The sequence below is a fragment of the Phyllobates terribilis genome, unplaced genomic scaffold, assembly GCF_046119375.1.
Source record: "Phyllobates terribilis strain yellow unplaced genomic scaffold, ASM4611937v1 Scaffold_9__5_contigs__length_417890890, whole genome shotgun sequence".
NCBI classification, from domain to species: domain Eukaryota; kingdom Metazoa; phylum Chordata; class Amphibia; order Anura; family Dendrobatidae; genus Phyllobates; species Phyllobates terribilis.
In genome coordinates this window covers 404,624,582-404,649,835 of record NW_027362769.1, presented here as the reverse complement: position 1 = coordinate 404,649,835, position 25,254 = coordinate 404,624,582, and the positions used below count along the sequence as shown (strand labels likewise).

Below are 25,254 nucleotides of genomic sequence, written 5' to 3'. Positions count from 1 at the left end.
GTGACTCCTGCTTGCTCACCTGGGAGCGCTCATCTGCTGCCTGTCTGCTAGCCTACCTGGAGGCTCTGCCGTCACGTGCTGTGACCACCCGCCTGTCCAGAGACTTCTGCCCGCTCTCCTGGGAGCGCTCATCTGCCGCCTGTCTGTTGGTCTTCCTGGAGGCTCCGCCGTCACATGCTGTGACCACCCGTTTATCCAGAGACTCTCGCCTGCTCACCTGGGAGCTCAAGTCTACCATCAGCCGCCACAGGTCGTACCAACCCTTTACCCAGAGACTGCCCCGGTCACTTGCCGTGACCACCTGCCCGTTCACCCAGAGACTGCCCCAGTCACTTGCCGTGATCTCCTGCCCGTTCTTCCAGAGACTGTCCCGGTCACCTGCTGTGACTGCCTGCCTGGTCGCCACCCGCTCCCTTACAAGGACTGCCCCCTTGTATAGTAGCTCAGAGGTTCCGCCTCCCAGACCCGTTACATCCGCAACAAGGGCCTTTTCGTACTGCCTCATTTTTGTAGACCTGTCCGCCTCAGGAATAAGAGATATAAGGTTCTCCTTGTAGTGTGGGTGTAGAAGTGTCACCAACCAGTAATGACTGTCACCCAAAATTTTGGCTAATGTTTTGGGACACATGCTTGTGTAATGCGGCGAAGGCACACAGGGAGAAATAGTGGCGAATTTAGCAGTGTGGCCTGTGGGGCGTTGGCTGCATATTTGCGCTTGCATTCCAAGGACTGGGGTATGGACAACTGAACGCTGTGCTGGGACAAGGACGTGGACGTGCCTCCTGATGCTGCTACTTGAGAGGGTGCAATGACAGGTGTAGGGCAGGAGGCATCTTCGCATGCACCATGGACAGGGGATTGGCTTGTGTTAGAATCTATTTTGTTTTATTATCGGCCATCTTGTTGTGGGTTGCTGGCTTCTAGTCTTTTCCTCTGGTGCTGGGTTTCTTGGTCACGTGATCTCTGCACTCTTTATTACCCAGGACCTGGCTCCCATTCCCCTCTGGACATCAGTGTTGTTGTGCTTGTGCTCTGGCTAAGTACCCTATTTTAGTTCTTTGTGCTTTGGACAATTGTTATCCTGGGACTTCTTGTTCCACCAGTTTTGTTTCGTTTAATCTTCTTTTCTGCAACTAACTTTTCTGTTAGGAGGTCTCTTGCTTTTTCTCCCAGCCCTAAGATCTTTTAGGGACCTCTTTCCCCTTCTTACAGGTTTTCGTTTGAGTTCAGTGCAGGAGTTTTGGTGGGGCTATTCATAAGGAATAGGGCACCCACCCCAGCGTAGGGTTAAGCTGAGTCTCAGTGCAGGGACAGCTTTTCCCTCCTATTCCTTAGTTCTAAGTTGCAGAACATAACAGCTTGCATGCACAACAGCGGAAGAAGCAGTGATGCCATCCGCAGACACTGTTCCTGGAACCTGGGGTTCGGCCCACAAAGTCGGGTGCTTTGCTGCCATTTGCCTGATCATGCTGGTGGTGGTCAGGCTGGTCATTTTGCCACCCCTGCTGATGCTGGCCTGGCAGGTGGTGCAAATGGCCTTTTTGGGGTTATTGGGAGAGTCTTTAAAAACAACCAGAGTCGGGAAGACCTTACAGTTGTACTGGCAGCTTCCTTCGTGTTGGTGTTACGGGGAACGATTGCCTGCCTTCTGTCTTCGGTCACCACACTGCTTCTTCCTGCCTGTTCAGGTGCTCTGCCTCCCTCCCCCTGTGTGCTGCTGTCCTTGCTCTGTATGTCCCCCTGCCAGGTTGGGTCAGTTACTATATCATCCACCACCTCGCCTTCCACTTCCGCACCCTGGTCCTCCTCCTGACTTTCTGGCAATTGTGTCTCAATATCATCCACCTCTGTGACACTTTCCCACCATCGCGTTTGTGTGACCGTGGCTGCTCAAATATTTGGGCATCGCAATATGAGATCTCCTCTTGCCAGACTTCAAGTGGACCAGAAGAGAGGCCCAAATCTATAAATGGAAAAGTGAACAGCTCTTCGGAGTGTCCAAGTGTGGGATCAGTTGTCTTCAGGCACTCGGCATGGTGGGAGGAAGGAGGATCAGGGTGAGGAATATGCGGTCCAGACACACGGCTACTTAGACTTTACCATGTGGAAGACAGGGTGGTGGTGGTGGCTAAGTGACTGGAAGCATTTTTCGCCATCCAACCAACAACCTTTTGACACTGCTCTGGGTTCAATAGTGGTGTGCTGCGGTCCCATATTAATTGTGACAGGAAGGTCAGGCGAGAAGATGTGGTTGTTTGTTGTGGCACAATTTCATGCTTGCCTACTGCCTCGGCCTCTGCATGCACCATCATCACCAACACGTCCAGTTCCCCATCCTTTGCCAGTGCCATGTCCATTTTAAATGGAGGACAATATCTTCCACGATCACTATAAATGACTGAATTTGGAGTGAACTAATGTGTGTTCTGTGTGACGGACAAACCACAGTTTTAAATACCTGGCCTGTAGGTAAGCAGTTTGAACAGCAAACTGCTGTGAATTGCTTCACTGACACACTGAAGGAAATTTTTAATGGAGGCCAGAAATGGCAGTATTTTCTGACAACGTATATGTGATCCGTGTGACGGAGAAAACACAGTTTTAAATAGCTGGATTTCTGGCGCTGTAATATGGAAATGACTTGGCTGTATTCTGCAGTGCCAACAAGCAAAAGGCGTAGAACAATGGTGTTCTCTGGATTGCTTTTTAAGCAAATAATGAGGATTAAGATTAGTGTTGAGCCACCCCCGTAGTGTTCGAGTTCGGTTCGGTTCGTCGAACACCAGTGTGTTCGCCGAACTGTTCGTCGAACTGTTCGTCGAACACCTTCGAACACCGTTAAAACCAATGGCAGGCAAACAAAAACACATAGAAACACATAGAAAACACCTTCAAAGGTGTCCAAAAGCTGACAAACTGCTCAGAAGACATAACTAACACATGGAAAAGTGACAAGTACATATAGTCATGCGAAAATAAAAGAGGTGGAGGAGTAAAAGGAGGGGGAGACACAGATATAGGCATGTCATGCTCTTCTAAAGTCCAAAAAGTGAGAAGCCGACACGGCCAGTCCGCTCCTGCCCGTGCCACCTCCGTGTCGCCGGGTTTGTGCCAGAGCCGCGGTGAACCCTGATGGCCAGCCCCCCTCTCCCAATACTGGTGCCTGTCCGCTGGTGGGTCGAGCGAGCCCCCCTGTGGTGGAGGCAGCTCTAAGCTTTTTAATTTAAATTGTCTCTCTAATTTGAATGAATACACTTTAAATCCATTTACAAGGATCTATTGGAGGGCAAGTCTCATGCCAGCAGCCGCGTAATTCCAGCTCCAGTAGCGTCCACTAAAGCTGCTGCAGTTAAAAAGCTTTTATAAGGATCGAGCTCGGCTGTCAACCGCAAGGCATCCTACTGCCAGTCCCAGCCCCTATGCCTTGGGGTGCCTCCTGATGCTCTTCACTGAGTATCCCATGGTCCCGAAGCATTTCCTTTGAAAAAATTAAGTGTCTAAACTACAGGTGGTATAGCTTGCTTAACAGCCGGGATAATCCGCTGACTAGCAGACACTGCTACTAGGCACAAAGTATTTCCTGGGCTAGATGCAGTTAAAAATTTGTAATTAGATACTCTCGTTGGATGCTGAGAAAGCATTCCATAGAGTCTCCTGGCACGCCATATATGATTCTCTTAAAAAGCTTGGGGTAGGGGTCTAGGGGACCCTTTTATAGCCAAAATCACGGCCCTGTATCACAATACGTCACCTAGGCTGAAGATAAATGGAACTGTAGCACCCTGAGGGCTCGGTTGCTACAGAGGTATTGCACCTCACCCAGAGGTGTGATATCTCACTCTCAGGTAAGGATGGAGTGTGAATCAGGACCCGACAACTGCATTACACCACATTGCCGTGGGGCAGGGCGACCAATATGCCTCTGAGATGGGCACGACCGTCCCTGTCCCTGGCTGGAGTGGGGGGAGGGAACACTGAGGAAGGGGAACCCTGTAGTGCAGGAGCAGGGAGGAAGCAGTTCCTGGGTGCATTGAGAAGGGAGTATAAAAGGTGGGCACCGTCTTAGTTCAGTGCAGAGAAGTCTGAGCAGAAGTGGCAGGGAGCAGGGGCTCTGCATGAGCTCTGCTCCGGAGGCGGGCCTAGTAACAGAGGCCCAGGCCTGGAAGAGGGAGAAGGAAGGAAGAGGAGCGGAGAAGGCTCCAGGAACGAGGAATGAAGGGATCCCAGGGGTGCAGACGGGCGAGTCGCCACCGCACGCCCGAATCCACCTGCGTGGAGGGGTCAGGCTAAAGGGGGAGACCGGTCCCCGAAACTAGTGGAGGCAGGAAACGACCCTCAGCTAGAAACCGGAGGCTGTGACATTTTATGTGGCGCAGCCCCTCGCTACACCCGCTAGGAAGGCACCACATAGGGTCAGGGAAACTGGCGCCAAGTTTACCAAGAGGAGGCCCGAGGCAGCCGGACAGAAGGGTTGGTAAGAAAGGCCAGACAAAGGACACACAAAGGGGGTCCTGTGAAGCGCTCCAAAGTTATCTGGGAGTTGTCTGAGCCCCTCACCTGGTGAGCACAGTACGACGTGGGCAGCCGTTACCTGCAGACGTGGTCTGGATAATAAGAACTGTGAGTAAAAGCCCTGGACTGCATCACTGACTCCGTGTCGTTACTTCTGCTGCCCTGCACCATCACCCCCATCCTCCGCATACACTGCCCTGAGGCTATACTCCTCCCGTGGGGAGTTATGCTACGCTCTGCTGCACCCACAACACCAGCCTCAGCGGTCTGCCCTGCAGCCGCGGTTCACTCTGACCTCAATCCACGGGTGGCGTAGTCGGACATTTAAACATCAAAACCACATAAATAGTTCCGCCACTGGTTTGACCACCCTGAGCCACGGAACCGGGTCGCCGCCACGAAGACTACAACCACCAGCATCCACCAAAAAGGGTCCGGCTCCGGGTGTCCCAAGGCCCAGGGGGTGCATCAGAACATTTTCATCACCTTTCACAATCACCAATGGGACAAGGCAGGGATGTCCTCTGTCCCCTCTCTTATACATCCTAGTGACGGAGCACCTGCTCTCATCAATTCGCCATAACCCCAATATTAGGTGGATTGAGGTGGGAGGCACCGAGTACAAGTGCTCTCTATTTGCTGATGATGTCCTAGTATATATCACTCAATCACATATATCCATCCATGCTGTTATGGCTGAAATAGATCACTTTGTTACAAGGTCAAATTTTAAAATCAATGCAGCGAAGTCTGAGGCCCTTGATGTCTCCCTCCCCAAATCCATATAGGATTCCATCCAGTCCAACTTTCCCTCACAGGGTATCAAATACTTAGGAATTCCTATTCATAGAGACCTCTCCCATCTATGTTATCTTAATTTTGGGCCCTTTATTGAACAACTCCATACAGACCACGGTTGGCAAGTTAGAACTGTAAGATTCACTACGTGAACCACTGGTGTTTTGTGGAAAAGCACATGTACACTGCGTTCCAAATTATTATGCAAAAAGTGTTTAGGAGTGATAAGGGAAGAATTTGTTTGTTTGTCAGTTAAACTCATTGATGGTGATGTGTGTTAGGGCTCTTTATATCACTGTAAGCAATTGCAGACACCTGTGCTAATTAGTTTGGCAGGTGTGTCCAATGAAAGGCAAGACTACTTAAGAAGGTTTTCTCACATTATTAAGCAGCCTACATTTTCTGCCAAAATGGGAAAGAAAAAGGATGTGTCGGCTGCTGAGAAGCAACAAATTGTGGAGTGTTTAGGTCAAGGCATGACTACAATCAACATTGTGCGATGATCAGGATGAAGTGTCTTGGCAATCAAGAAGTATGTAGCTGATTCACAGTACACACGTGTGCGTGCTGATAAGGGCAAATTGAGGACTCTTTCCTACAGGCAATTACGTCAGGTTGAAAGAGCAGCGGCAAAAAAGCCTTGTCATAGCAGCAGACAAGTTTTTGAAGCTGCTTGTGCCTCCAACGTCCCCCGAACAACAAGATGCAGGGTCCTTCAGAGGTTTGCAGCTGTGCATACGCCATCCTGTCGACCTCCTCTATCCACTTCACACCAGCAGAAACGGCTCCAGTGGGCCAAACATTACATGAAGACTGATTTCAAAACTGTTTTGTTCACAGATGAGTGCCGTGCAGCGCTCGATGGTCCAGATGGATGGAGTGGAGGATGGCTGGTTGATGGACACCCCACGCAAACACGGCTACAGCGCCAACAAGGAGGAGGTGGAGTAATGTTTTGGGCTGGAATCATGGGGAGAGAGATTGTCGGCCCCTTTAGGATCCCTGAAGGCGCTAAAGATGAACTCCATAATGTATGTGGATTTTCTCAAACAGCACTTCCTGCCATGGTTCAAGAAGAAGAACCGTGTATTTCACAGCAAGATCATTTTTCTGCATGATAATGCACCATCTCATGCTGCACATAAAACATCTGCATCTCTGGCTGATATGGGCATAAAAGGGGACAAACTTATGGTGTGACCCCCATGCTCCCCTGACCTGTACCCCATTCAGAACCTTTGGAGCATCATTAAAAGGAGTGTCTATGATGGCGGGAGGCAGTTCACATCTAAGCTACAGCTCTGGGAGGGTTATTCTGTCCTCATGCAAAACAATTGAAGCAGAAACCATCCAAAACCTGACAAATTCAATGGACGAGAGAGTTCAGAAGCTCCTTTCGAACAAGGTGTCCTATGTGAAAATGTAACATCACCTAGAATAAAGTTTTGAGTTGAAAACTGTTTGATTTCAGTTTCTAACAACCTGCTAATGCCTATAATTTCAAAAATGACCATTTTTTTGGTCTTTATTAAAATGAAAAGGTTGATCGAAAAGTTTGGGGGATCTAAGAGTGTGGCAACCCAGTAGTCATGATTACTTCGAATTCTGACAATATGAGGGTCATGCTGCAGGTAGTGCAGCAAGAAGGCACTTATGTGTCTTGCGCATCTCGGAGCCCCAAAATTATTTTCCGGGCTAGATGCAGCTAAAAATTATTATTAATTTTAAATCTGGTGAAGCTTTAGTATAGATGGCCTAATAGGATCAGTGCTGCACACTGCTACAAAGCCCAAATTATTTTCCAGCCAAGATACAGATAAACATGATTAGTAATTTGAAAGCTTAAAACGGTTAGTAGGGTGATTTTAACCAATCATCAAGCTTTTACTCTCCCAAGGATGACACAGGGGTAGAAAAGTCGTTTCGGATCCATGATTTGTTCATCTTTATGAACGTGAGTCTGTCTACATTATCAGTGGAGAGCCGCGTGCGCTTATCTGTCAGCACACCACCAGCAGCGCTGAACACACGTTCAGACAGAATGCTGGCTGCGGGGCATGACAAGATCTCCAAGGCGTAAGTGGCTAGCTCCGGCCATTTATCCAGATTGGAAGCCCAAAAAGAGCAAGGGTCCAGTGACACAGTCGTGGCTTCAATGTTTACTTGGAGATACTCCTGTACCATCGTCTCTAGGCGTTGACTATGTGTCAGACTTCTTGTCTCCTGTGGCCTTGCAAAGGATGGGCTAAAAAAGTGGTGAAATGATTCCGCAAAATTGATGTTACCAGCAGATACTGTGGTTCTGTTACGGTTTGAGTGCTGAACACTTGACGGTCCCACGGTTGGCAAGTTGGAACTGTGAGATTCACTACGTGCACCACTGGTATTTTGTGGAAAAGCACATGTAAGATTCTGCAACAGTCTCTGCTGATACTCCTGCATGCGTGCATCCCTTTCTATGGCAGGAATAATTTCTGCAAATTTACTTTTATACCGGGGATCTAACAGTGTGGCAACCCAGTAGTCAGGATTATTTCTAATTCTCACAATTCGAGGGTCATGTTGCAGGTAGTGCAGCAAGAAGGCACTCATGTGTGTTGCGCATCCAGGAGCACCAAGTCCCTGTTGTGTTGGTGGCGAGGTAACAATCATGCTTCCTTCCTCTGTCCTCTTCCCCCAACCTCGCACAACAGAAATGTGATCAAGGTCTCCCTCATCTGATGAGTCTTCCATCAGTTCGTCCTCCACTTCTTCCTGGGCTCCTCCACCTTCCTCACTAGTTTGGCTGCTACCATGCGCCCTGGTAAAACCATCTCCCCCACCCTCACATGCCTGCCGCCTTGGTGCTGCCGACCGTCTGGACCTTGCAGATGTTAGCCCTTCCGCATACAACTCCTCCTCCTCTACTTCCTCCACCTCCTCTTGTGCCACCACCTGACTCCGAATTCTGTTTAACATGTGCTCCAGCATGTAAATCACCGGAATAGTCATGCTGATAATGGCATCGTCAGCACTAAACATCTTCGTCGCCATTTCAAAACTGTGCAGAAGGGTGCATAGGTCCCTGATCTGAGACCACTCCTCCAGCGTGATTTGCCCCACCTCTGAATCTCGTTGGCCCATGCTATACGTCAGAACGTATTGCACCAGGGCTTGTCGGTGCTGCCACAGTCGCTGCAACATGTGCAGAGTTGAATTCCACCGGGTAGGCACATCGCATTTTAGCCGGTGAAGTGGCAGGCCCAACGACTTCTGTAGAGATGTAAGTCGCTGAGCTGCGGGATGCGAATGGCGGAAGTGAGCACACAGCGACCGTGCCCTCTGCAGAAGGCCATCTAGTCTGGGATAGTGGGCTAAAAATTGCTGGACAACCAGGTTCAACACGTGAGCCATACAAGGCACGTGTGTGACATTGCCCCGGCGAAGGGCCGCACCCAGGTTTGCAGCATTGCCGCACACGGCCTTCCCTGGTTTCAGGTCCAGTGGAGACAACCATTCATGAAATTGGTTCTCCAGAGCTGACCACAACTCCTCAGCTGTGTGACTCACATTTCCCAGACATTTCAATGTAAAAACCGCCTGATGACGTTGAGCCCTACTGCCAGCATAGTTAGGAGGTGTGCAGGATCCCTTCTGCGCAGTTAGAAAGCTTGTGGCATGACCAGACAGGCTTTGGGTGCAGGTGGAAGACCGAGAGGAGGTTGAGGAGGCAGAAGCAGTGGAGGAACTTTGACATAAAGAGGATTGACGCACAACTCGTGGGGACGGCAAGACTTGGACAGCAGCCCCTTGTCCTGCTGTCACCATAGTTACCCAGTGCCCAGTCAGCGACATGTAACGCCCCTGTCCATGCCTACTCGTCCAAGTGTCTGTGGTGAAATGCACCCTGTCACACACAGAGTTTCTCAAGGAAGCGGTGATGTTGTGTGCGACATGCTGGTGGAGCGCAGGCACACCTTTCTTTGAGAAGTAGTGCCGACTGGGCATCTGGTACTGGGGCACTGCGACGGACATAAGGTCTCGAAAATCCTCTGTGTCCACCAGGCGGAAAGGCAGCATTTCTGTAGCCAAGAGCTTGCAGATGGTGAAATTCAACCTCTTAGCTTTCTCATGGCTAGGAGGAAATGGTCTTTTACTTGTCCACATCTGAGGGACCAAGGGCTGGCTATTGTGCTTAGACGGGGTTGATAAGGGTGTCCCCGGCAAACTGCCGGTCTGTGAGGAAGATGCAGGCGGACATGTTAGGTTGCCTTGATCCAAAGGTGGTGCTATCGATGTCGGACAGCGCTCAACACCAGCTGGTGTTACCACCTCCAAAGAAAATGATGACCTGCCAATCACGCTGGCTGTTGCGGGTAAAGAGGTGGCAGGTCTGCGCCCCAAAACAGGTGTGACTGCTGTCCCCCCAGTCACAGAGGATGAAGAGGCCGCGGATGCACAAGATATGGCAGACGGTGGTTGGCCCGGCCGGCTAAGCCGCATTGTAGCACACTGAGCTTCCCACTGCAACTTATGCTTCATGTCCATGTGCCGGTTCATGCATGAAGTACTCAAACTATGTATTTTTTGGCCTCTACTTAGCTTTTGCTGACAAATGTTACAGATAACACGAGTTGGGTCATCTTTATCGATCTGAAAAAATGCCCAGGCTATGCAAGGCTTAGCACCCATGCGACCTGAAGAGCCACCACGACTTGTGGTGAGAGGCAGAGTTGTGTTTGAGGATGCAGTTGTTGACGTGCTTCCAGTACTACGTCTCTGTCCAGGAAGGCGCAACCTGACCTCGTCGTCACTAGCATCTTCCTCCACCTCCTCTGCTGACCTCATCTCTTGGCTGACTGTGGGTTGACAGTAAGTGGGATCTCCAACCTCATCATCATCACCCTGTGCGTTATCACACCCGTCGTCCTCAGAGCCAACCTGTTCCTGCCCTGACAAAAAACTAAAGTTGTCGCTCCAATCAGGTATTTGAGTCTTATCATCGTCTTCCTCATTGTCTCCACCAACAGGAGTTACAGTTTGGGAATGAGGGTCTACATTATGGTCAGAACCTTCTGCGTCTGGTCCTGGATCCGACTCATAAAGATTCTGGGCATCAGTGCAGATCATTTCCTCGTCTGGATTCACAGAAGCGCTGGAGTCGACCTCTGATTCCCAGGCTATAGTATGAGTAAACAGCTCTGCAGACTCAACCATCTGTTCTACCTCATACTCAGACGGGCAGCTGGAGATTTGGGAGCTGTGAGGAAGCAAGTGCGATTGGGGTGACACCTTTGAGGACTGGAGTATTTGTGATGTTGAAGTTGATGTGGAGGAGAGCCCACTTAAAGGAGCACTTGATATCCGTTGAAGCACCTGCTGTTTTTGTGCCTCATCTGGAATTTGTAGCGATTGGCGTGGCCGTAAGAAAGGGATCTTATCACATTGTCCGCTAAAAGAAGTAGACATTTTAGTTTGGCTGGAAGATGGTCTTTCTTCTGCAGATGTTACTGTTGCTTTAACACCTACCCCACGGACACAACCTTTTTTCCCCTTCCCAACACGCCTATTCCCCTTTCCACCAGCAGCAGGCCTTTTTCCACTCATTTTGGTGGTTAACTAATTCACAACTCTGGAGTTGTTTGCACAAAAAAACAATGGATGGGAACCGAGCAGAGCTGAGTGGCCAAACTGTGGTATTAGGCCAAAACTATTGGCTGGGTTAGATGCAGAAAAAAATTATATTCAATTTGCAACCTGATTGAGGTCTGTATAGATGGATTAATAGAACAAGTCCCACACACAGCTAGAAGCCCAATATTTTTTCAGAGGTAGATGCAGAAAAAAATATATTCAGTTTGCAACCTGATGGAGGTCAGTATAGATGGACTAATACAACAAGTCCCACACACAGCTAGAAGCCCAATATTTTTTCAGAGGTAGATGCAGAAAAAAAATATATTCAGTTTGCAACCTGATGGAGGTCTGTATAGATGGATTAATAGAACAAGTCCCACACACAGCTAGAAGCCCAATATTTTTTCAGAGGTAGATGCAGAAAAAAATATATTCAGTTTGCAACCTGATGGAGGTCTGTATAGATGGATTAATAGAACAAGTCCCACACACAGCTAGAAGCCCAATATTTTTTCAGAGGTAGATGCAGAAAAAAATATATTCAGTTTGCAACCTGATGGAGGTCAGTATAGATGGACTAATAGAATGATGCTATGCCCAAAAGATTTTACTTCACTAGGTGCAGTAAAAAAATTGGTATTCTATACACAGGTGGTATATCTTGCAACACAGATAGGCTACTCCACTGACTAACACACTCTGCAATAGGCCAAAAAGGATTAGCTTTGCTAGATTCAGCCAAATGCTGTGAAAAAAACTTGCACAGCACTGGCACAGACCTGCCTGGCAAAAACTGATAGGAACTGATGTCACCTAGTCCTGAAAAGGACTGCAATTACAATTAGTCTTTACTCCCACAATCTATCTATTTAAGAGCACAGACCTGCCTGATAAAAGTCGTAGGAAATGCTGTAACCTAGTCCTTAAAAGGACTGCAATCACAACTATTCCCTACTCCCAAGCTATCTGTAGATTTGTGCGAAAATTGGCTTGAAATTAACAAGGTATAGCGCACACAGCAACAGCGGTGCCGTCTAACATGCAGCTGCAGCAGTGAGAAAATGGTGGCGACGGGGAAAATGGCTGGGTCTTATAGAGCAAGGACATGTGACATACACTGCCAATGACACATGCCCTTGCTTGTATGAAAAAAAGCACTTCGCTCCGTGTGTGCGCTGCTGATAGGCTGACAGATTGCACCTCCCCACTGTAAATGCGGGAAAGAGAAAAAAAAATGGAGATCTTCATTATTTCTGCAGAGATCCATCCCCTGCCCCTCCCCCCGCCCCGCTGTACACTCAAACTGTGTACTAACATTGATTATCAGCATTACTGAGAAAAATCTAGTTATGATTTTGGTGCACGAACAGTTATCGAACATAACCTCGAACAGCCGAATTTTTCTCAAATTGTTCGTGTTCGCCGAACGGCTCGAACACCGCCCAAAACAGCTCGAATTTGAGATTGGCGAACAGTTCGAGTAGAACAACGCTCATCTCTAATTAAGATCCAAAAAAAAAAGTATTCCTGGCCCCTGAGACCTGGGCCTTTGCATACAAATATGTAATAGCAGCAGAAGGCAGAACTCTAATGGAGCCTCTTGTGCTATGTGCACTGCAGTCTGCTATATACACTGCCTGCCTATATACACTGCCTGCCTGATATCTCTGCAGATGGATTAGTCCTTAGAAGGACTGTTAGTTGAGATGGATATGTGTAATATGCTTCTGTTCTACCTACACTAACTGGAAACAAGCAAATCGCTCCCTAGCTCAGCAGCACCTCTCCCTACATTGCCTGATTTGGGAGTAGACTGCGACGAGCATGGCAGCGCCAGGTCTGATATAGACCTGATGACGCTGTGCGGCCAGCCAGTCAATGTAATGTCACAACCAACATGGCTGCGGCATTTCAGTGAGTGGCAGACAATCCTTGCATCTTCTTTGGATCTGTAAAGAGCGCCAAACATGCAGGGAGGGGACACGAGCTCCCGCCAAGCAACCCCCGAAATACTCAGTAAGCGCCGAGCATCTCGAGCAGTGAGATGCTTGGGCGAGCACCGAGCAGTATCGAGCATGTTCGCTCATCACTAGTAATGAAATGTAAGCCATTCCCACTTTCCTTATCTTTCTGGATAGTAATAAAAACGTGTGACCAAGCATCTGAGAGTAGACAAGTCTGGGACACAGACAGATTTGGTCGTGTTTCTCTTGTCTCCAATCGAACGACTCCCTGATTTGATCAAAACTGGCAAACGTGTGAAACCCTTTGTCTCTCCTAAAACTTTCTATACAGGTTTCCACATCAATATCAGACTATAAGACAGACCCCATCTTGTGAAAAATATTTCTTCCTATATTCCACCCCAAAATTTGGGGTGCATCTTATGGTCTAGTGGACCGTATAGTCGGAAAAATTTGGTAAATTGCAATAAAACTACCATGGTTCTGCTACAGAAATATGTGTAATATTCTGTGCAAATCACAGTAAATTCCCAGTGTCTATATGCGCCCTGAGAGGAGGGAGATGTTGCACAATGGAGCTGTGAATAGATAAAATGAGTGAAGTGCTGGAGGATGGATCTGTACGAGTATACTGTAGATGAGAGGAGTAATGGTTGACAATAAGATTTAAAAAGAGAAAACACAGTAGTTTGACAATAAATGGCTTCATCCAACCAATAACCATGAGGGGAGGAAAAGTTTTTTTGTTATCATTCATATTCTCTGAAACAAGGCCAAGAAAGCAAAAATTCTGCCGGGCTTTGTAAACTTTTGAGCACAACTGTATGTATGATCTGGACATTTTGCTCACATGAAAGTCATAGCGGTCACTAAGGACTAGGATGGTTTAAAAGGTATGGAGTTCCACGCCACCGCTATCCCAGCTAAGGGCGTTCTACCCATGGTACTAAAGTACGAGTTTTTATAAGGTTATAATTAGTGACAAGCGAGCACTAAAATGCTCGGGTACTCGTTGTTTGAGTCAAGCAAATTGGTATGCTCGAGTGCTCGGTCCGAGCAACGAGCCCAATGTAAGTCTATGGGAAACTCGCGCATTTTTCCGGCGGCCCCCCCCCCGGCGGTCTGCAGAGGGCCTAAAAATTGCCCAAATCGATGGGAACAGTGCTCAGTAAAATAAATAACTCAAAACAAAAATGCTCCTCCACACCTTGGGCTATATTCACACGTAGCGTTTTTGATGCGTTTTTGCACTTTCGCATTGCTTTCAACAATGAAAATTACATTCACCGGTAAATGTCATTTTAACATTTTACAACCTTATCTGGCCTTGTGGTGTGTGAGACATGATCAGACACATGCATACAGTGCTGAAAAGACATGGGAACAGCATGGGGAAGACCCCTGGAAGCGTCTCTAACTCCCAGGTCACTGACTAAAAGTGTGCCCATCATAAGTGATCCTATATTACTGCAGTAATAATACAGACATTTTTGGCAACGTGACGAGTATTAAACTCCATTTAAAATGGGCAAGGGACGGGGAAGTGGACGTAATGGTGATGGTGATCGTGCACACAGAAGCCGAGGCCGTGGGCAAGATGAAACTGTGCCTGCTGAGGGAGCACAACAAACACCCACATCATATTGAACTCTCCTTCCTGTCCCAATTTCTAGGGGGTTGCGGAACCCCACTCTTGAAAGCAGATCAGTATGAAAAGGTTGTTGGTTGGATAGCAGATAATGCTTCCAGTCAGTTTGCCACAACCTCCCTATATTCCACACGGTCCAGTCTCAGTAGCCATGAGTATGAACCACATTATTATTATTACTTCATCGCCATTTATTCCATGGCGCTTTACATGTGAAAAAGGGGTATACAAATACATTGCAAAAACAATTACAATAATCTTGAACAAAAATGTGACAGCGACTACTACAAGAGAGGAGAGGACCCTGCCTGCGAGGGCTCATAGTCTACAAGGGAAGGGTGAGGATACAGTAGGTGAGGATAGAGCTGGTTGTGCAGCGGTTTTCGTGGAGCGAGGGTTAATGCAGATTGTACGCTTGTCAGAAGAGATAGGTCTTCAGGTACATTTTGAAGGTTTCAACAGTAGGCGAGAGTCAGAAATGTTGGTGTGGAGTGTGAGAGTGTGAACTGTGATAGAAGCAGGAGAGCATTAGGACCCTGTGAGCTTTGCCTGGCTGAGCTCAGAGCAGGGGCAGATCAGGAGACCCTGTGTGTTCTGAGGGTGTCTGCTGTGTGAGACACCGGACGGGGCGTCTGAGGAGAACTGTGAGGACAGAACTGTAATAAGACTCTCTCTCTATAAGCTTTCCTGTGGTGGTTGATAACCTTTGGCCCTGGTGAAGCTGTGTCCCTGCTTAAGAACGAGTGTTGAGCTGGAGAAAGCAGTGTGGCTCTTTGGAGTTTTGTGGAAGTCCATGCTGAGTGATTAGAGACTGTGCTGAAGGAGCCAAGTGTCGAGTGAGAGGGAAAGAGACTGAGGATATCATTTCTGTGACTGAGCGCGTGGTCGGTGGTCTGAAAACAGTGAGTGACTGCGAGAGGAGAGACGGGGTCTGGTGCCATTCACATTGAGAGGATACTGACAAGCCTTGTGAAGAGTTCTTCCCGGACCTTAACCTGAGGCTACAGGAATAAAGTCCCTGGCGTGTGGGCTTGGCATCGGCTGACAAGGCAACGAACCTCTGCTGTTTTTGTAAACGTTGCTTTTTATTTGGCGCCAATGTTTCCTGGACTAGCTGCAGCCACCGCGATTCACAGGCCTGTGATAGACCACATCTGAGGTTAACGGTACTGTAACTTTAAGATACCCGGGTATCCCTATACTAGGGGTATAAGAGCAATTGGTGTAGTTTCATGCATTGTTATTGTTAATAGTGGTAGGATTGTACTCAGTGTGCCATCTCAGGGTTCCCTATAGACCACCCTCACTAGATTGACACAGTGTTTAGGTAAAATTGTGCCAGATCTTTAGAATAATTCACATAAACTGGGAACCTTGAGATTGGCGCATTGATTTCAGCTTTTGCTGATTGTGTGTAGTTAGTAGAGACAGAGTCCCAAGTAGAACCTGAGACTGATTCATACAATACTGAATTTTAGTCTAATCCCTGTTTTAGTAAAGAAAGTGTTTATTTCTGTCTCCGTCTCAGTTTGTGACTCACTGGATCTTTCTCGGACCTCCAGTCATTACATGGAGAGTTCCAGAAATGGGGGGATGCACGGGAGAAGTCATGTATGTGATTGTGGGAAGAAGACGTAAGAGGGGAGTAGAGAAGGAGAACTTGTGAGGATCGGAGGTTGTGTGCGGGTATGTACCGGGAGACTAGGTCACAGATGTATGGAGGAGACAGGTTGTGAATGGCTTTGTATGCCAAGGTTAGGGTTTTGAACTGGAGTCTCTGGGCAATGGGGAGCCAGTGAAGGGATTGACAGAGAGGAGAGGCAGGGGAATAGCGGGGGGACAGGTGGATTAGTCGGGTCTGGCTTTTAAAGGGTTGATTTTTAAGGGGCTAAAAATGAAATATGCCAGAAATGGGCCAGAAGTGACCAGAAGGTATGGATAACTATTTACTATTAGTGATGAGCGAGCACTAAAATGCTCGGGTACTCGTTGCTCGGGTCGAGCACATTGGAATACTCGGGTGCTTGACCCGAGCAACAAGCCCAATGTAAGTCTATGGGAAACTCTAGCATTTTTCCGGCGGTCCCCCCGGTGGTCTGCAGAAGGTCAAAAATTGCCAAAATCGATGGGAAAAGTGCTCAATTAAACGACAGGCAGGCAGAATATATAGGCAGACAGGCAGGCAGGGTATATAGGAGGGTGCATAAAAAACATAGCAGGGCACTTGGAACACACTAGTGCGCTCCGATTTTCATGCACCTGTCTCTTTAAAAAAGCCGGCCGGCAATTCATCAGCGGCATTCACCGGTACCCAACAATTTAGAACAGAAAGAATAGAGCATCACACATAGATTAGATAGATAGAAACATGTCAGTCACATATATAATAAGTACAGTGATAGTGTTGGTTACTGTACTTGTCATTTAGTGTTAAAATAAAGGATTTATTAAAAAAAAAATTGGCGTGGGGTTCCCTGTAATTTTAGTCTCTAGTGGAGGTTAAGCAGACGGCTGGGGCAGATGTTTGAAGCCTGGGAAGGGGGTAATACCCACGGAGCTTCCCAGGCTACTAATATCAGCCCCGAGCTGAATACCTAGCCTTTACTAGCTATTAAAATGGGGGACCCCCTCAAAAAAAATGACATGGGGTCCCCCTATTTTAATAGCTAGCAAAGGCTAGGTAGACAGCTGGGGGCTGATATTAATAGCCCAGGAAGGGTGCCATGAATATTGGCCCCCTCCCAGGCTAGAAACACCAGCCCTCAGCCGCCCCAGAAATGGCGCCTCTAGAGGATGCGCCAATTCTTGCACTTAGCCTCGCTCTTCCCACTGCCCTGTAGCGGTGGCAGTGGGGTAATAGGGCTGGGGTTGATGTCAGCTTATAATGCCAGCTGACATCAAGCCCAGGTTAGTAATGGGGAGGCGTCTATAAGACACCCCCATTACTAACCCCATAGTGAAAGTGAAAAAAAAACACAAACACCCAGAATAAAATCCTTTAATTGAAATAAAGACACAATTCTTTAATGTTCTAAATTAAACTTTACTTAGGCTGCGTGCCCACTATGCGTTTTTCAAGCGTTTTTGACGCGGAATTTCCGCAGCGAAAACGCTTAAAAAACACTTTGTAATCCGTGCCCCATGGTCCCCAATGATAATCCGCATGTGCAGTGCACATGCTGTGGAAATTTCCAATGCGGATTATCATTGCGGAAAAATGCGCAGCATGTCCATTAATTTTGCGGACACGCAGCATAATTGTCGCCATTGACTTACATTGAAAAGCATAATATCCGTGTCAGTACATTTGTACACACGGATATTATGCATTTCTATGTGCGGATGGTACCCGGGTTTGGAGAAGATGAGACTCTCCTCCAGACCCGGGTACCATAGAACCTGTTAAAAAAAGAATTTAAAATTAATAATAAAGATTATACTTACCTTCCCATGTCCTCCAGGTGTTTTCTCCCCTCCGTCTGGTCTCCTGTAAGGGTCGCGGTGTTGTGAAGGACCTGCCGTGACGTCATTGAGTCATGTGATCTGACACATGACTCAATGACGTCACTGCAGGTCCTTCACACCACCGCGAGCCGCCCAAGACACCGGATGGAGTGGAGAAAACATCGGGAGGACATCGGAAGGTAAGTATAAAATTAATTTTTTATTTTTTACCATTCTTATTCTTTTTTTTTAACTAACCGGTTGCATGGATTTATATAGTGTGACCAAGTTATCAAGCACTTTTCCAAGTGATGCTAAAATCGCTTGGAAAAGCGCTTGATAACCCGCATGCAGAAATGCATGGAAGGACGCTTGACAAACGCTTCTACCTGGCAGGAAAAACGCATGGAAAATCTGCATGAGTTTTTCCTGCCAGGGAGAAGCGGAAAAAATATGCAGCATTTCTGCATCGTGGGCACATAGCCTTACCGTATCGCCCATTCCAGCAGAAGCCAATGTCTTCTGCAATAAAAGTAAAATAATAAACCAACCTCATCCTTACCTTTCCATGGTTCCCAGGACGGCTTCAGCTCTGCTACATTGACATGACAGGCTGGACCGCAGCAGAACGCTGCCAGTGAAGCTCCTCAGTGTCTGGCTGTGATGGCATCCAGATGAGCCGAGTTCATGTCCAATGAACTCAGCTCACCTCTTGCATGTCACTGACAGCGTGGGAGAATTCTCCTGCGCATGCGGTGCCGGCAAATGACGTCACAGTTTAAGCAGGAGAATTCTCCCACTGCCATCCAGCTTGTCATCCTTCAGAGACACTGCAGAGAGCAGGCATGCTTGAAGGCATCTCTGAAGGATGACAAGCTGGATGGCAATGGAAGAATTCTTCTGCTCAAGCGGTGACATCATTTGCCGGCACCGCATGCGCAGGAGAATTCTCCCACTCTGTCAGTGCCGTGCATGAGGTGAGCTGAGTTAATTGGACAACCCCAGCCCTATTACCCCACTGCCACCGCTACAGGGCAGTGGGAAGAGCGAGGCTAAGTGCAAGAATTGGCACATCCTATGGATGTGCCATTTCTGGGGCGGCTGAGGGCTGGTGTTTCTAGCCTGGGATGGGGCCAATATTCATGGCACCCTTCCTGGGCTATTAATATCAGCCCCCAGCTGTCTGCCTAGCCTTTGCTAGCTATTAAAATAGGGGGGGGCCCAGGTCATTGTTTTTGGGTCCCCCATTTTAATAGCTAGTAAAGGCTAGGTATTCAGCTGGGGCTGATATTAGTAGCCTGGGAAGCTTTGTGGGTATTACCCCCTTCCCAGGCTTCAAACATCTGCCCCAGCCATCTGCTTCACCTCCGCTAGAGACTAACATTACGGGGAACCACACGCCAATTTTTTTTTTAAAAAATCCTTTATTTTAACACTAAATGACAAGTACAGTAACCAACACTGTCACTGTACTTATTATATATGTGACTGACATGTTTCTATCTATCTAATCTATGTGTGATGCTCTATTCTTTCTGCTCTAAATTGTCGGGTACCGGTGTATGCCGCTGCTGAATTGACAGCTTTTCATGTTTCACTGTAAGCTCTGTTCCCATCGATTTGGGCAATCACTGTAATGCCACAACCACCATGGCTGCAGCATTACAGTGAGTGGCGGAAAATCCCTGCATGATTGGCTCTCTAAAGAGCGCCAAACATGCAGGACGGGGACCCGAGCTCCCGCCCGAGCATCTCGCAAGTACTCGGCAAGCTCCGAGCATCTCGAGTACTGAGATGCTCGGGCGAGTACCGAGCAGTGGCGAGCATGCTCGCTCATCACTATTTACTATTTGAACTTACTCTCCTTCTCATTCACACTTAACATTCAGTATGCTTACATATGCCCTGTTTTTACCCCACTAATCCTCACTCTCCTTCGCTATCCCCAAACCCCAGCACCCTATAACGAAATCATCATCTCTCCCACCCTCTTACCTCCCCACCCATCCTCATCTACAGACCTGCTCCTCAACCTCAGATCGATCCTACCAAAACATAAAACAAGCCAGAAACTCTCCTTCTCCCACCTGCTCTCCCTCTCTCTGCTTCTCCTCACTGCTGGCGACATATCACCCAATCCTGGACCCCCACAGCGTGCACCTTCCACCAATTCACCCACCTATCGCATCAAACCAACTGCAAACTACCACAACCTCTCTTACACAAAACCGGTCCCCCTGATGCCCACCTTCCTGTTCTCTCTCTCTGGAGCACTCTGGAATGCCCGCTCTGTCTACAACAAGCTCCGTTTTGTCCATGACTTCTTTACCTCTCGTCATCTCTCCTTCCTGGGCATCACAGAGACATGGCTGACACCCTCCGACACTGCCTCCCCTGCTGCGCTGTGTTTCAGTGGCCTCCATTTTACCCACACTCCTCGCCCTGTTAACAGACATGGTGGAGGAGTGGGTTTTCTCCTCTCTAACAATTGCACCTTTAGCCCTACTCCTCCTCTTCCCCCTCTTATTCTCCCTGCTTTTGAAGTCCACTCTGTCCGCATCTACTCTCCCTCCAGCCTCCAAGTGGCTGTCTGTTATGCTGGCGTGTCCTTTAATAAAATAAAATAAAACTTAAAGGACACATCGGGGTCCACCGGACTGCAGAGGAGCTGCAGCAGCTGAGTCCCAGAGGAATGTTCAGCTAAGCACAGAGAAAGAAATGAACTAGTGTGTTAAGTGCACACACAAGTAGTAACTAAACAAGGTACAATGCTGGGAGTTAGCAACACTCCAGAAACAAAACTAATAAACTTCTGCACCGCAAGACACCGCTGTGCAGAGCAGGAAGGATTTGGCAGCATGAAACGCCTGAGCACTAGATGGTGGCGTATAGAGCTGCAGATAGCTGCAGGCCAGGAAAGGCCTGGAACCTAAGCTCCTAAAGAGGAGGAGGAACTCTGCAGCACCCAACACATGGGTGTAAAAGCGGCAGTGTGACCACACACACAATGGCGGAGACCTGGAATGCTGGATCGGTAGCAAGGACGCCTCCGTGGCGTGGACACAAACCGGTGAACCGACACAGTAGATCGTGCTGCTCACAGCCTTCCCCTAGCCCTAATTGATGGCTAGGATGACTAGGGAGCTTTCAGCAGGAACCCTTGACACACACTGCATTTACTGCCAGAGACCTCACCCCAGGATAGAAAGAGATAGACTAGGCACCGGGGCGGAGCCCACGGAGCCCTTAAATACACTAGAGACAGCCCCAGCCCCCCCAGGACAACCAACCACGCTGTACCAGACAGCAGGGGGCGTGGCTTAGTGGCACATGCCCACAAGGGGGTATGGCTTAGCGGCATATGACCACAAGGGGCGTGGTTTATCGGCACATGACCGCAGGGGGCATGGCTTAGCGGCACATGAGCAGAAACCACACTTAGAATCCCCAGAACGGAACCTAAATGCTGACAATTACTGACCAGCAGGAAAGGGCCTGGCCGGCACAGCGAGAAAGCCCTTCTCCTGCATACCGACCTAACACTCTGTGTGTAATGACTCTATATAATATAGGAGTTTTGCTTTTTTTTTATTGAAGAACTGAAATAAATTCACATTTTTGATGATATTCTAATTCAGTGAGAGGAGGAGGCACTGAGCAGAGTCCACAGACTCTCATCTGACCGGACGTTGCTGATCAGCTTATGGAGCTGGAGAATGATGCAAATGTGCTAAGGTTGGCGGGGGGAAGCTGGACTCTTGTAGGACAACTTTTTAATGCAGCTTTATTGTGGTGGTTATAGTTTATATAGGTTAAATCTTGTTACAAATTCCCTTTAACCCCTTCTCAAGATGTAACGTACAGTTGGGTCATATGCAGGCTCATCTGACTTTGATGCACTCTCCCAAGTCAAGCCGCATCTTTATCGGCAGATGATGGCTGAATTATTCAGCCATCATTTGCCTCTAACAGCCAAGGGTGGAGCAAAAATCTGCTGAAGTCCCCCCGTGTCTATCATGACGATTTTCCTGTGAAAGCCAGCCTGCAGCTGGCGTTGATAGGCTGATCGTGATCTTCTATATAGATATTAGTGCTGATGCTCTGCTATATAGTATAAGTGATCAAACGATCCCAGCTTCAAGTCCCCTAAGGGGACTAATGAATACAGTAAAAACAAAATAGAATATATATACAGTATATTCATATCACCCCCTTTTGCCCTATTAAAAATAAAGCAATTAAAAAAAATATATAAGAAACACCCAAATTTGGTATTACTGTGTTTGCAAAAATCCGATCTATCAAAATATAATGTAAATAATCAGAGTGGTAAACAGCGTAACGAGAAAAAAATTGAAACGCCACGATTAGGTTTTTTTGGACTCTGTAACATTGCAATAAAATGTAATAGTAGGGGATCGAAACATCGTATCTTACACCAGAAAATAATGTCATCTCAGGGTGCAAAAAAATTATTAGGAACAGAATAATGGAATTCCTACATAACTGACCCCACTGGATCCATCGTGTCGGCTGTCCGTCACTTAACTAGAAATAATAGTGCAGCGGAAAAATGTACAAATCTGGAACATTATGTTTAACAGATCCGATTGTGGAACGTATTATTATTCCAAGATCTGAAAACCCCTTTAAGTGTATTCTACAACACAGAAAGAACCACAGCAAAGAAAAGTCAGAAAACTGCCACAAATTGTGCCGTATTATCATAAAAAGAGAAAACAATTGAGAGAGGAGACACTTTGTTACCTGCCTTCAGGAGTCAGCTTTTTGCTTTCTGTTTCACCCGCGGAGCCTTTATTAATAGCTGAGCTGGGAGGCGATGATCCTTTAGTTGTCTGGGGAAAGTCCAAAAACAATGGTGTAACTTACACTTTCGCTTTCGAATTACAGGAAATGGCTTAGAATCTCGGTTTCTTAGGATCTGAAGAGATTTTGATTTTATGTTGCTTTCTGTTTTTGTCCTATCTTCCATGCATTTTAAGGCAGGGGCGCGCAACATTTTTTGGACTAAGGGCCACAAAAACTAATCCGAAGGGCGCAAAAAAAATGCTCCAAAAAAAAAATCAATGTACTAGAGAAAAAGAAGTGTGCAAAAACAGTTTGATCTCCAATAAAAATAGTTATTTTATTAACCAAACAAACAGTGAATTTCTAAGTTGAACCACTAGGTGTGTCCCCGTAAGGACTATCGCCCCTCCTCTAATGTGCGCACCAGGAACCCACAATAAAATAAGACACTTCTTTTTCTGTAGTACATGATTACTTTTGGTTTGTAGTTGGCTGATCCCAATTGTATCAGTAGTGGCCTCAGTCTAAAAAATGATATAAACACAGCCAAACTTACGCTGAGTTTTTGGAGCAGAAACTCAACCAAATCCTCCTCATAATATCAAAACTCAGTTTTAAAGGGAACCTGTCACCAAAAAAAATACAGTTACAGGCGCCACTCAATAAGGAGCGGTGACAGAACCAGCGCTGGCGACTCTGCCATGACTGAAACTGGGATGCTGCGGAGGAAATTAAGTTAATTTTCTAGTTTTCAGCTAAGTGCTGGTGCCGGTCAGGTTAATAACGCTATTAACCTGTAGATTAACCCCATAACTGCAGGTTAACAGTGTTAATTCTTGTGACAGGTTCTCTTTCACATAAAACACTTTATGGATTTCTACATGATCAGAACCACGATCAGTAGATGAAAGCAGCTCCAGAACCACCATCAGTACATGAACGCAGAGACAGAACTACCATCAGTACAGGAGTACAGTGATGAATTGGAGTTTCAGGTCAGTCCCATATGCAGTTGTATAACACAATCATACAATTCCTAGTATGTCATTAACAATGGTAAGCAGATGCTGGGAGTTGTTGTTACCAGTCATCATCAGACAGTGGACCATACAGGAACCACAGCACTGGTGACACACAGGAAGGATCACAAATAAACATGTACATCCAAGTACCTTATAGGTGACATCTTTGATCGTTCCCATCCCTTTTGTCTCCTCATAGTACAGAGGCCATGATGAGGTTTCGTCTCTGCAGACTTCTATTTTCTCCATCTTCAGCAGCACTATTCCCCTCACACCGCTCCTCTCCGATATATTTCTCACACCGCTCCTCTCTGTAATATGCCCCCACAAGCTCTACTCTGTATACTGTGCCTCCTTCACAATCCTCTCCAGAGTTTCCCCATAATGTGGCCTCATACTAACAGCAACTCCCATCCTTCCTCCTATTATAATATATTTAATCCTCAGCTCTTGCAGGAGCACTTACGTTTTCCAGCATGTTTCTTCTGCGGTATGGCGCCGGCGCCAGTCGCAGTGTGATGATGTCATCATGCTGCTGCATGTCGGGGCAGGGGCAGAGGAGCGCTCCTCTGCTCTGCCCTTGTACCGGCGTTGAACTGTTTAACTGTAATCGCATCTGAAGGATGAAAATACAACTGAACTGAACACAGGAAGATGAGAACTGGAAATTCCCGCTTCTCTGCGGGTCTGTATGTTGTGCAGACCCGATTTAAGGCTTTATTCACACCTCAGCATTTCATCAGTATTTTTATGCCAAGGCCAGGGGTGTCTCCAGAACACAGAACATGTGTGACTCTTTCAATTGTAATTTTTCTGTGTAAGTTCCTTTCTGGATTTGACATATAAATTATTATGCAAAACACTGACCAAATACTGACGTGTGAATAAGCCCTAAAACACATGAATGAAGTAGGAGAAGAAGAAGGCTATTTGGACACATATTGACTCACACCACAAAGCTAGCATTTATAACATGTAGTAAATGCTGTAACGAAACCCCCTTCAAAAAAAATAAAAATAAAGCAAATTGTTGAATGTAGAAACAAAATGATACAGCTGAAACGTAAACTCACACGGAGACTACCACGCATTTTTACACTTCTAAAAAATGTTTATTTTCCATAAATGTGGTCAGACATTGGAATAGTTGTGCTTCATCGGACCATTACGGTCTATGGCTCTGCAGACGATATCTCAGGATACTCGGATACTTACATCATAATGCGAATCGGCCTTACATTCTCCGCCACATTATAAATTGAAATCATAATAATCCTATTAAACTGCTATGTTTTGTAGTAGATGAATGCTCTGCAGATGATTGTTCTTTTATATATATATATATATATATATATATATATATATATATATATATATGTAATTGATATTTCAAATATGATATAACAGAATGAATACAAAAAGAAGTTAGAAAGGTATTAAT

The 25,254-nt window shown here is 47.0% G+C and overlaps 1 protein-coding gene across 25 annotated transcripts in view; it reads right to left on the bottom strand.

Moving 5' to 3' along the window:
* Positions 1 to 22,869, bottom strand: part of LOC141162642 (uncharacterized) — a 143,263-nt gene extending 120,394 nt beyond the window's left edge. For all 25 annotated transcript variants that reach the window (XM_073648952.1, XM_073648955.1, XM_073648949.1 and 22 more), the window contains exon 1: positions 22,750 to 22,869. The gene's annotated coding sequence lies outside the window, so the exon portion shown is untranslated. The remainder of the gene's footprint in view (positions 1 to 22,749) is intronic.
* Between the last annotated feature and the right edge of the window lie 2,385 nt (positions 22,870 to 25,254).